The 12,384-nt window shown below is 33.8% G+C and overlaps 2 long non-coding RNA genes and 1 other non-coding gene across 4 annotated transcripts; 1 reads left to right on the top strand and 2 right to left on the bottom strand.

Moving 5' to 3' along the window:
* Positions 1 to 2,807: 2,807 nt before the first annotated feature.
* Positions 2,808 to 2,879, bottom strand: TRNAG-UCC (transfer RNA glycine (anticodon UCC)). The gene has a single exon. It is a non-coding gene; the product is annotated as a tRNA-Gly (tRNA).
* A 46-nt stretch (positions 2,880 to 2,925) lies between these two features.
* LOC132304421 (uncharacterized) lies at positions 2,926 to 11,936 on the top strand. Of its 2 annotated transcripts, XR_009481594.1 has the most exons (5): positions 2,926 to 3,365; positions 4,518 to 4,666; positions 7,326 to 7,398; positions 7,627 to 7,696; positions 11,558 to 11,936. It is a non-coding gene; the product is annotated as an uncharacterized LOC132304421 (long non-coding RNA). The 2 variants fall into 2 exon arrangements; XR_009481593.1 differs by lacking the exon at positions 11,558 to 11,936 and having other exon boundaries at positions 7,627 to 7,828.
* Positions 10,423 to 11,468, bottom strand: LOC132304422 (uncharacterized). Its single transcript, XR_009481595.1, has 2 exons — positions 10,903 to 11,468; positions 10,423 to 10,590 (listed from the first exon to the last, which is right to left on the bottom strand). It is a non-coding gene; the product is annotated as an uncharacterized LOC132304422 (long non-coding RNA).
* Positions 11,937 to 12,384: the final 448 nt, after the last annotated feature.

Consider the following 12,384-nt stretch of genomic DNA (forward strand, 5'->3'; position numbering starts at 1 on the left):
TCAAAGAACTGAAAATGTGACCGTTGAGGACGGGACTTGAAATGATAGCTTCTGAGAAGCACGAGGACTCGGGTTCAAGTTTGAATTCGTGAGAAGGTTGTTTCTGTTCGTCTCTCCAAGTTCCTTCATTTGCAATCATCTCGAAACGAACCATCAAGGGCTTGTGGACATCTGTGATGAGATTCTCTTAAATCAAGTATCGGTATACTTTTAATTTTTATTTTATTATTTATTTATTTATTTTTGTACAAGAAAAATTAGAATGATGTGATGACTTGTTCAAATGATTTTGGGAGTTGTTTGGTTCATTGTTGTTGGAAGTATACCTTGTTCATGTTCACTCTTGAATTTATGTCTACCTTTTGTCCTAATACTAAGTTTTTTCCACTCTCATTTTAAGGTGAAATAGTAACATAACCATTTATTTGTTCCATTCCTTGTCTTGAGGCTAAGAAAAAACACCAACTCCTAGTTTCAATTTGAAAACTGAAAAGTGCAGTATCAAGTGTATATGTTTCGTATGTGAGTTCTTGCAGAGGAAGATGTAACATCTGTTGAACGCATCCATCTCTCAACTTTGTGAAAAAAGTACCGTTAGGTTACAATCTTATGACTACATTTCAACAGGTCTCAATCTGCCTGCAACAACTGAATTTTGAATGATGAAATGCATTCTATCAAGCTTGCCCAATTAAGAAACTTGAAACTTGAAACATATGACTGAATCATCATTAAAATTTCCAACTCTTTAAAGTCCACAATGGCTTCAAGATACAATCACAGAAGAGTTTATAAGTTCACTAACTCACAACACAACAGAGCTAGTTTTATATTCTTTATGACTAGACAGACAGATTAGCTAAAACCACAGCACTTATTGTTGTCCCAAACAGAGTTCTATTTTTGAGTCCATGTTGTCCAACCACAAGATTGAAGCATTTTGATCCTTGTAGCTTCACAATATGATTTCACCTGTCAAAACACAACCCACAACCCCTAAAAATTGTTAAAAATAAAATTCAATTAGAAGAACGAATGAAATGATTGAGGCAACAATATTCGAATGAACAAAATAATTTTGTATTCTAATCTCTTTCATCAGATGAGATGAATCATCTAACGGAAGAGATTCAAAATCATTCCTCTTTTAATTTTGGATCATGTAAATTTCACAAATATTAATTTCAAAATGACAATGATTATATAAACAATATAATATGCTTACGAGAGAGAAAGAAACAGAACTTTAGTGTACAAAAGCTAGGGAATCTAAATTTGGTGCCTTTCAGATTTACTAGTCCATTTTCATCAAGATAGCCAATGATTTTTGCGTGGTTCACCACTTGGAAGTGAAGTAAAGACACCCCAGTATAAACTCCATCCATGAAAACCATCAAGAACACAGGGTTTTCCATATCCCCACAACATAAACTACTTCTTGTTACTTTCTTGACTTCACCTGGTTTGATTCTAATGATTTTTTTATACCGGTCCGGCCGGGCCGGGGGCACGAAAACCCTAATTTCCATCTCCACATCTGACCTATTCTCAAATGCAGTGAGCCTAGCTCCCATCCAACAATCGGTAAAATTTTGGTGCAGTGTGTGTTTGTGCGTGTAAATGAGAGACTCGTGTACAAGTGTGTTAAAAGAACCTCATAATATATAATGAAGTCAATAAACAGACTTCATTGAAAATGAAGCATTTAAAAATTTTACACAAATTCATGGAAATTTCAGGATGGTAAACTCTATTGTGATGTGTTAGCCAATAATGTTGCTCTTGTTATTTGGATTCATAGTGGCACACCCTCCCTTTTGTAGCATTTGTTTGTTCTAAGCACAACTTGTTCCTTCAATTTGTTGTTAGTTTCTAATTTTTATTTTCCCTATCAATGTCGAAAGCATAAACAACCAAAAAAATCCTACACACCCATTGGAACTATCTGCTTGGAATCATGTGTATTGTTTAATTCGAATCATGACTAGCATAGTATGTGCTTGGATCAATCACACCATTCACACCAATGTTTTCGACCACTTTGACTAAGTCAATTTATGATGATATAAATCCCACGTAACTCTGATTATGAAATCAATATTCTTTATATGAATTTCTTTTTCAAGTTCGATAAACGATCTATATTGGCCAGTTATGCTGACTTTGTCCGAGTCCGTTATACTTGACCAATAATGTAAATCATGACACCCACACTTAAACACTATGTTTGGTATAGTGGAAAAGAAAAGAAATGATAAGATTAGTTAGGGGAGAAAGAAAAAGAAAAGGAAGGAGATGATATTGTTAATCACTACCGTATTTGGTTGATTAAGAAATGAAAACAAAAGAAATGATAGTAATCATATTCGGGAAAAGAAAATAAAGAAAATTATTTTAATGAATTTATTATCATACTCGTCTTTATAGATTTTGTCTTTTATAAAAATAAGGGCAAAATTAATATTAATAAAGTTTTATTAAAAATTATTGTCTATCATTCCCTTTCCTCCCAATTTTGAAAAGATAACAAAAGCAATCAAGATGCCTAAATTGTATCCTTTTAAATCTCTCCATTTCCTAAAAAAGGAGAGGTCAGAAAGAAAATGATAGTAATCATGTTTGGGGAAAGAAATTAATGTAATGAATTTATAATCATAGCCTTTTTGATACAATTTTTTTTTTTTTTTTATAGATATAAGGGCAAATTTGATATTAGCAGAATTTCATTAAAAATATTAGCTTTCCTTTCCTTTTTTGAAAGATAAAAAGTTACTGTTTATCCTTTAGTTAATATAAAAGTAGTAAAATGCGTTTGCCGGGAGTCGAACCCGGGTCTATTGCTTGGAAGGCAATTATCCTAACCGTTGGACTACAAACGCTGGTTGTACGGCTTTTTCTTTACAATTATCCTATTTATAAAATGAATCGTATACACAGAGACCCGTCTATTTCTTTGGATAGAACTAAACTTTGAAGATGTGAACGACTTCAAAAACCCTAGATTAAGCTCACGATCACGGAGTGAATCAGAGTACTTGAGATTTGCTGAAGCTGGTCCAGATTGCCCCTACTTCTCCCACCTTCACCGCTCAGTTTCTGCTGTAGCCAATGATTTTTGCGTGAATCACACTACTTTCTTTGCTGCCCTCTCTGTTTCCGTTTGTTTCTTGAGAAAATTTGTCTATTGGGTGTGGGAATGTTCAGTCTTTTACGCAAAAATCATGGGCTATCAGAAGACTGAGAATTGAAGATGAGATGTGTTTTAGGGCAAGCTGAATTGTCTTCAGCGGCCTCATGTTCTCTCTTGCTCTTACAATATTTGATTCTACCATTATATGACTTCTTCATGACACTCTTGCTATTAGGTAAATTTTTTTGTTTGTTTGTTGATGAATTTGATTGTTTTTGCCATGTTCAGGTATAAATATGTTTTTGATATATGTATATGTGTTTATATATATATATATATGTCTACACAAAAATTATAGATCTTCCTTATGCTGAGAATGGGATGTGCTTGTGTTTTAATTTGTGGGTTTAGCACTTTCTTCAATAATATGCTATTGTTTTTGCTATCTTCAGCATATACTTATATGTTTTTGATATATGTATATATATGTCTACTGACACAAAAATTATAGATCTTTCTTATGCTGGGGCCTGAAAATGAGTTGTGCTTGAGTTTTAATTTGTGGGTTTAGCACTGTCTTCAGAGTTAATAATAAAATTAAAAATTAACTATGTCAAGAAACAAATTGTAGGTCTGGAAACCAATATTCTTTGCTAGAAGCCAAAGAACAAGATGTTGATTACCGCCATCACTTCAAGTTCAATATAAATTCTGAAATTTTCAACAGTTTTTTTTTCTTCTTCCTGTTTAGTAGTACCTAGTGATCGATGCCTTTGATATAAACCCTGACTGAGGTTCTCTAACACAATTGTCCACAGACCTCTCACTCGAACACAATGCACCAAATTTTATGAGTAAAATTTGAGCTATGATTTGGGAATTGGTCAATTTTGGAGATGGAAATCAAGGTTTTTATCCCCAACTAGTGAATAATAGTAAGGATGAAGCTAAACAAAATCAAAGCAGTTACAACAAGAAGTATGTGTTGCAGGTACAAAAATCTGGTAGGATGGGGTGGTTTATGTAGGCATGCTTTTGCTTCCATTTCACATGGTGAATTGCACAAGATCACTTCATTTCTTGATGAAAATGGACTAGTTAGTGTAAAAGGAGTTGGATTGCCTACCTTTTGCAGACTCAAGTTTCTGTGTGTGTGTGTGTGATGCACGCTTTAGATCAAATATCAACATTGTTGTGTTTTCAGAATTTGTGAGATCTTCCATGATGATAGTGTGTATTAAACCATTTTTGCTTCCTTTCATGTCAGGTTTTGCATCTATCAGTTACACTTTATTACTGTAGTCATGATTTTGTTTCTGTTCAGTTAACTAAGTTGCATTATGGTACTCATGATTTTGTTTTTCCAATTGGACAAATGCTATGCAAGAACGATTCCTCAATCACCTGTGTTCCTGGTTGTCATCAGCTACCGTCAACCCCATCACAGGGAACTTTCTGTTTACTTCCTGAATGAGATGGCTGGTCCTTGTTCAGCTTTTCGTCCTTCTGTTCTGAAGCAAGTGGAACTTTGGTCAGGTAAGGATAAATAAATCCTAGCTTCTTTGCCTTCCCCATTTCTTCAAAGAGCTCAACTTCTAGAGTGCTTCCTGAATGCAAAAGGAGGACAAAAAAGGAAGGAGATATTTACTTCCTCTCCTCAGCAATCTGACACTGCTACTTCAATTAACACAATTGGAACTTCTGAAATTGGAAGTGCTGCTGAAAGTTCGGTTCTAGGCCTATCCCAACCAATTTACTATAGTTGTCTTCCAAACAGTCTATGTCAGGACATGAGAGTCCTCGTTTAAATCCCTAAGGCTTCGTTTGGATGCACAGGAGAGAAAAGAAAAGAAAGGAAAGGATTATAAAATAAAAGAAAAGATAAGAAATGATAGATATAATAATATTCATGTTTGGATGGATAGTAGGGAGAAGAAAGGAATGGGTAGTTTGGATGGATAGAAAAGAAAAGAAAAAAATGAATAATTTATCATTTTATCCTTCTCTCAACCAAGTTTGCCCCTTATCTCATGGTTGCTTTTGTAATTTGCTCCATTTCTCTCCAAATTTTGTCAATTTTGGAGGATTTTCAAATGAGCCTCCAAATCCTTTCTTTTTTCTTCTATTCTTCCCATCCAAACACACTAATCACTATCCTTTGCTTTCTTTTCTCTTCAAATTCCCCTAAATCCCTCAATTCAAACGAAGCCTAATGGAATAAAAAGATTACTTAGACACCCGAGTAGGAGAAGTGCCAACGTTCTTTGGAAACCAGTGCAATGCCTGGGTGACAACGGATCCTTCTTATGGAGGGACTATTCCAATCTTCACCCCACTTACTAGCCGTTGTCAGGACATGAGAGTCTCTCTACAACAACACTCTTTATGTTTTTCTATGAGGCAGAGGTATAGCAGTTATCTTTTCTTGGCTTGTTTAAAACAGATATAGCAGTGTGGGATATCCCAAAGATCTATATTGAAGTTGTACCAATGGTTTGGTTGGTAAATGGCCCTAAATATAGTGAGAGATGAGTTTCTTACGCTTATGTGTTCGCCTAGGACTCGGGTGTGGGGTGTCCGGACACGGGTAGGTGTCTAGAGGTCGGATTCATCTATCTATCAAATTATAGGACACAAAAACACGTAATATAAGTGTTCAAAATTCGGATACGAGTGCTTGGACACTTCATATATGTTGTACAGAGGAGTTGGGAAGGCCCGGATGTCAGTCCAAAATAATAGAGGCCCAACAATAATTCAAACACCCAAATAGCCTAGCCGATGAATTTGTATGTGTGAAATGGACGTGGGTTACAGTGTAACCCACAGCTGTAATATATATAATAATATAATATTATAATGATGGTACATGCAAGCCTCCTCCAGTTGTAAAGCCATTGACATGTTAGTCATGTTAATGGACACACTTGGTTAATGGGCCCTCCAAACCACTTTCTTGAAAGTAGTAATATAATATTATACTATAATTATTGCTGTAACATAGTACTATATAATATTATAATGATTGATATCCACAACTGTAATATACCTATAATAATATAATATTACAATGATGATCCTAACCTAAAAAAACAGTGAGCACGGGAGTATTAAAAAATCTACATACATATATTATATGAATAAAAAATTAAGGAACAAATTTCTCTGTCTTCCACAGGTCTTTCTTCAACCTCTGTAAACTTCAAACCAGAAAACTAGGGAGCTTCGCAGGGTGTCCGACACAAGTTCCGTGGCGTGTCTTTCAATAAGCATTGTTCCATTTCAAACATTATTTTTACAAAACCACCCTCGGAGCAGTGCAGGTTGAAAATTGGGCACGACACTTCCCTTCTTCAAAAGTGATTACTCATACATTTAGACCCTTGAAAAGGGTCTCTAATACAAAATATTACATTTTCATATCAAGTCTATATTTTGATAAAAATTACAGTGTCAAAATATTATATTTTTACAATTATGCTCTAATGGGGTATTTAATTCGAAATGTTATTTTTTGACACAACAACCATTTTATATTTTGAGAGCTCATTGGAGTACTTTATTTTCATTTTAGTAACTTTTGACAATCTCATATAAGTGGTCTTTTGAGAGGGTTTATTGGAGTGCCTATTTTCATCCACTTGTTATATTTTGAATTTGAGAGGTCATTTGAGAGGTGCTATATTTAAATATACATTTAAAAATCTCAAAATATGAGAGATCTTTTGAGAGATTGTTGAAGTGCATTTAAAAATCTCAAAATATGAGAGGTCGTTGGAGTGCTATATTTTCATTCACTTACATTTTGAGTTTGAGACTATTTTTTTTTTTTCGGCCATTGGAGATGCTCTAAGAGCATCATCCACCTTAGCATCGAGCCGTGATAGCAAGTAGCAACAAATAAAGTTATTTAAAAATTGAAGACACCGAAAGTTTACCTTTTTTCAGGCCCTCTATTAAATTATATTTGTTGAATGAAGGTAGTATGGTTAAATGTTGTTCCTAGTCCACGTCTGGTCTGAGTAATTTTCTTTGTTCACAATTTCAGTCTACACCACACTTACAAATTTCACTGCATGTCCAAGATAGATAATTACAGATTCTGTAACTTCTCGATACCGTTTGGTGATTGGTGCATCGTTATTTTGAACTTTTTTTTTTTTTGTGAACTTCTTCATAACTTTTAACTATGCAGGAATTTGATATGGCTAACCTCGGCGAAGGGGCATAGCAGAGTGCCACCGGGAAAGATTATTGGTCTTATTCTGGTAATTTCTTGTTGATTTAACTGGACTTAAATTCTCGTTCTTGCTTTGTATGTTAGGGCAAGTCTCTTGACTTCTACTCAGCAAATCTGTCAATTAACCTCTATTCCCACTCTGTATATGCTATAAAGATGAAAACAACATACTTATTACTTCTTCTTCTTCTTCTTCTTCTTTCTTTTTGCAAAGAAATTGGCATATTTTTCTTACTGTTTTCTTTATATTTTTCAGCTGCATATGCATTCTTTTGATGAAAATGGGACGATAGATGAAATGTGCTAATCATGAAAAGGAAGCAAAGGTGATCATTTCATTGGTTATGGATGTTCAGATTATATAATTTTCCTTTATGTGACAATTTAGTAATACTCTCATTTAAACGATGATGATGTTATATCTCTATTGAAGCAAGGATTGTTTATTTATTTATTTATTTTAAAAAAATTGTGAAACATTGAGTTCATTTAAAGTAAATAATGTAATTTTTTATTTTTTTTATGTTTTTTCCGTGTCAACTAATTTTTTACCACAATATGGGCTTTTCGCCCCCAAAATGTTTTGCGTCGATAAGCCTAATTTGTTGTTAAAAAAAATAAATTTGTTTGAAGAATAATTTGTTAAGGAATAATTTAGTTCAAAAAATTACTTAAATAGACATCAATTATAAACACCTCTTTAGGATTGTTGAGGGTTTTTTATTTTTTTCTTTTTATCAAAAATATTCAGAAAGAGAATTTTTTGCAATTGAGTACGTAATAGTTAGATTATTTTTTTAAACACCTTAGTGGAAGGAAGTTCATGTCATGACAACATAGAATTCGCATCACCACTTTTTGTTTCAAAATAATTATCTACAAACTGTAAACCATGATGCTATAATGGTTTACAGCTGTTCACTGCCTTTAATTATTGAATTTTTTTCATTATTATTATTATTATTTTTTGTGTGTTCCTTTTTAGGTAATGTTTTCACTTTGCGAATGAAAAAATACTCGTACGTTAATGCCATGTTCGGTACACAAAAATGAAATTAAGTGGGATGAAATTTTTTTTCTTACCATTTATGCGCAAAAAAAAAAAAGAAAAAAGAAAAAAGAAAATAAAAAAAGAAGAACGATTTAAGGATTAAATTTGTCAAGTATACGTGTGTGAGGTGATAGACTTTATCCTGATATCACCATGCCGTCTTAAATTCATAACTATCAAATTTGATTCTTAAATCACCGCTCAAAATAAAATGGAATAGAATGAAATATTCCTTCTAACTATTAATTCATTTGTTATGAAATTTTAACTATTCATTCATTTGTCATGAAATTTAAACGGAGAATTACTATTCTATTATAATAAAGGATAAAGTACACTAACACCTATGATGTTCGGTAAAAGAACACTCATATGAAACTTAATTTATTTTAGAACAAGACACCCCTTTATCAAATTTACAATCCAAATAGAGCCTAAAATTTCGTGAAAAGTAAATTTTACCCTTCACTATTTAATTAATTATACTTATAAAATATCAAAATAATTAAATAACCAAATTACCCTTGGCCCCCTCTCAAAAATACCGTGTCTTTCTCTCTCTATACACAGCCACAGCCACAGCCACAGCCATAAAGAAAGAAAGAAAACAGACCAAGAAAGAAGAACACAACAAATTTCTTCAGTATATATATATATATATATATATATGAAACGGGTGGTATATATATACATATATGAGCAAAGAAAAAGAAAATTGAGTATGGCTTTTGGGTGTTGATTTTCAGGTGGGATGGTGTTAAAACGAGTGGTGGTCGGTGGCTGCAGTGGGTATTAAAGGAAGAAGCCGAATGTGGGTGCGTGAAGTTCACGCGATTTGCAGATCTCAAAACCACCGTCGCCGCCTCTGCCGCCGTCGACATCATCATCATCTAATTCACCAGTGCTATTCTCTTTAACGACAGCTCGCCGCCACCCGTCCTCGCCTTGTGTGTGTGGATATATATATGTTTGTATCTGTATACACACATATATATGTGTGTGTGTGTGTCTATATGTGTGGATATATATATATGTGTGTGTGTCTATATGTGTGTTGGTACCTCCATTGCCTTTTACCGCTACTTTTTACTACAGCCACAGCCATTACTTTTCCCTTCCACCACCGCCAGCACTATCACTGCTTTCCACTGCCACCCCCTCCACCATCGCCTTCACCGCCATTGTCCCACAACCTTCTGCCACCGTCACTGCTACCTCCACCTCCACCTCCACCTGCCACCGTCACTGCTACCGCCGCCTTCACCTCCACCTCCACCTCCACCTCCACCTCCACCTCCACCTCCACCTCCACCACAAAGTCGCCATTTAAGCAGTGAAAAAAGGGGAAAAAAACAAGCAAAGCTTCCTGCCCCATTTCTAGAGAATTCTCTCTTCATCGCGTGGCTCAGTGCCTGCCTTGGGAAGAATAGGAAATCGTTAAAACAAAAGAATCGCAAAAAAATAGTCTCCACCGGCGAAGTGAAAAAAGGGTAAAAAAAAAAGGCGATTCAGCTTAATCGCTTATTTCCCCTTCTTCTTCTTCTTCTCCACGATTCTAAAACCTAGATGTGAGAGATTAAAAGTATTTTGAGTTTTGAATGCCGATCTGAGATATCAAATATTCTCAGTCGCCGGCCGGTAGCTTTTTATTTTATAGGAAATTGTTACGAATAATTTATTAAAAATATAATTAAATTACATTAATACTAGTACAAGTTTAATATAAATATTATAATACTAATTAAATTATATTTACCAAGAATATTATTTCAATCATAATTTTTATCATCATAATTAGTTGATAAGTTAACTATGTTCATTCAAAATCACTAGATCCCAATGCCATTAAACTTTATCCAAGTCCCAAATCCATATTCGTGAATCAAACACACCAACAAAAACTCTACCCAATAATCTAAATAACCTGAATCGTGGAAAAATTACTATATACATGAACAAAAAAAAAAAAAAAAAAAAAAAAAAAAAACAGAACATAAGCAGTAAAAAAACAAAATTCACAAAATATTAGAGGATAAAAAGACAGCAAGAGAATATCACATACATACATACAAATGAAGTTGGAGGTTTAGCGGATTCGGCTTCGCCTGAAACGCCTCCGATGTCCATTCCTTGCTTTTCGGTCACAGGAGTATTGGCACCCACAAACCTCTACTCATCCTCGGGAGGCCGAACAGGTAATTTAATTAGTATAATAATATTTATATTAAACTTCTACTAGTATTAATGTAATTTAATTAAATTTTTAACAAATTATTCGTAACAATTTCTTATAAAATAAAAATAAAAATAAAATAAAAAGCTACCGGCCGGCAGCTGAGAATATTTGATATCTCAGATCGGCATTCAAAACTCAAAATACTTTTAATCTCTTACATCTAGGTTTTAGAATCGTGGTAAAACAAACAAAATTCACAAAATATTAGAGGATAACAAGATAGCAAGTGAATATCACATACATACATATAAATGAAGTTGGAGATAGAGAGATCCTGCTTTAGCGGATTCGGCTTCGCCTGAAACCGCCTCCGATCTCCATTCCTTGCTTTTCGGTCACAGGAGTATTGGCACCCACAAACCACTACTCATCCTCGGGAGGCCGAACAGGAGAGAGGATGATGCGGTGCCAATATCTCCTGCGACGATAACCAAGGAATGATACTTTTGCTCTGTCTAACCTCTCTCTGCTTGTCGGCCACCCACTTCCATTTCTCACTCCAAGGATTGTAGAGCCTTCTAGGTTTGGGAAATTATAAATAAACAGAATAATCGTGCCATTTCGTCAATCTTTTCATTTGGTTGTCCCACTTCTGTGTTTTTTCTTTTGGAAAAAAAAATGATAGTAATGGGTGGGACCCACCACAAAATTGAAATTATTCGCTTTATTTTAAAAAATAAATAAATAAAATAAAAGTCTTGTTTTGAAAACTATAATAAGACAGAAGGAGTAACCTTCATTTGCACACTTAACATATTCAATTCAACATATACTAGATTGATAAACGAATAAACCCTTGTTACTGATTGGAATTTCTATTTATTTATTTGCGTATTGAAATTTTTATTTATATATTCAATTTTAATATATAAGAAGTTTTTAAAATTCTTTCTTCCCCAGTTGGATTACAAAAACAGTGGCAGATGAGGCACATTTTCTGAGGAGGTGGGCTGGCCTATTGAAGGCGTCCAAAGCATCTTACAGCTGGGGTTTCCTAGGGGTGAGACCAGAAAACCCAATCCGAGATCAGTGTTTCCTAGGGGCGCGACCAGAAAACCCAATCCGAGATCAGCTCCATTTTATTTATTTATTTATTTTTTTTTTTTGCAGGCTTTCACGACTATTTTTACCATTAGTGTTGGATTTGACTTAAAAATTATTATTTCAAATTTAATCAAGGTAGCGTTTGAGTTGAGATACTAATAACTCAAGATCAATCGAATTCGAAGTCTAATATTATATATATATATTTTATTTTTTATATGTTACATATATTTTTTTGTGTTTACCATTAATTTAAGCTAAAACTAACTAAAAATCACATTAAATTTTCAGTGTGAAGATTGACTATTAAGGTAATTCACCATAATTACAAACTCGAATTTAAAAATAGAATGATGAGTTGCATTCAGATTAAATAATTAAAGTTAAAAATAAGATTAAAATTAAATTTGGATTGAACATTTTATATATTGAGTTGGGTTTGAACTGAACCTCCAATCCGTCAGAATTAGAATCCTAATTTCGATAGAAGTATGTTAGAAATATAGCCCAACTAAATTAACATGGGTTAGCTCCCCCAAAACTGCTCTCCATGTTTACCATATATATATATAACACAAATAACATTTTTTCCCCCTCGGCTTATTGTAAATATATACCCTGTACGGACAAAGATAATAAGAACAGAAAATAATTGAAAGCATATAAACATCACACTTATGATA

The sequence above is a fragment of the Cornus florida genome, unplaced genomic scaffold, assembly GCF_030987335.1.
Source record: "Cornus florida cultivar Cherokee Brave unplaced genomic scaffold, ASM3098733v1 CherokeeBrave_3.0.0_Hap2_Chr04, whole genome shotgun sequence".
Taxonomy (NCBI): Eukaryota; Viridiplantae; Streptophyta; class Magnoliopsida; order Cornales; family Cornaceae; genus Cornus; species Cornus florida.